This window comes from Neophocaena asiaeorientalis, unplaced genomic scaffold (assembly GCF_003031525.2).
Source record: "Neophocaena asiaeorientalis asiaeorientalis breed wild unplaced genomic scaffold, Neophocaena_asiaeorientalis_V1.1 scaffold67, whole genome shotgun sequence".
Taxonomy (NCBI): Eukaryota; Metazoa; Chordata; class Mammalia; order Artiodactyla; family Phocoenidae; genus Neophocaena; species Neophocaena asiaeorientalis.
In genome coordinates, this window is record NW_020173731.1 from 12594628 (window position 1) to 12595000 (window position 373).

A 373-nucleotide genomic window follows, 5' to 3' on the forward strand; every position below is an offset into this window, starting at 1 on the left:
GTTGAGAGTCCGCCTGCCGATGCAGGGGACACGGGTTTGTGCCCTGGGCTGGGAAGATCCCACATGCCGCGGAGCGGCTGGGCCCGTGAGCCACGGCCGCTGAGCTTGGGCATCCGGAGCCTGGGCTCTGCAACAGGAGAGGCCACAACAGTGAGAGGCCCGTGTACAGCAAAAAAAAAAAAACAAAAAAAAACAGTCTCTATCTCCACTTTTTTTCTATATGATTTAAGAGACTAATGTATTTTAAAAAAAATTATTAGTCTAGGGGAATTCCCTGGTGGTTCAATGGTTAAGACTCTGCACTTTTGCTGCTGAGGGCCCAGGTTCAATCCCTGGTCAGGGAACTAGGATCCCACAGGCCACATGGTGTGGC

At 51.7% G+C, this 373-nt stretch overlaps 1 non-coding gene across 1 annotated transcript; it reads left to right on the forward strand.

Annotated features, from left to right (window-relative positions):
• Positions 1 to 271: 271 nt before the first annotated feature.
• TRNAK-UUU (transfer RNA lysine (anticodon UUU)) lies at positions 272 to 344 on the forward strand. Its single transcript has one exon. It is a non-coding gene; the product is annotated as a tRNA-Lys (tRNA).
• The last annotated feature ends 29 nt before the right edge of the window (positions 345 to 373 follow it).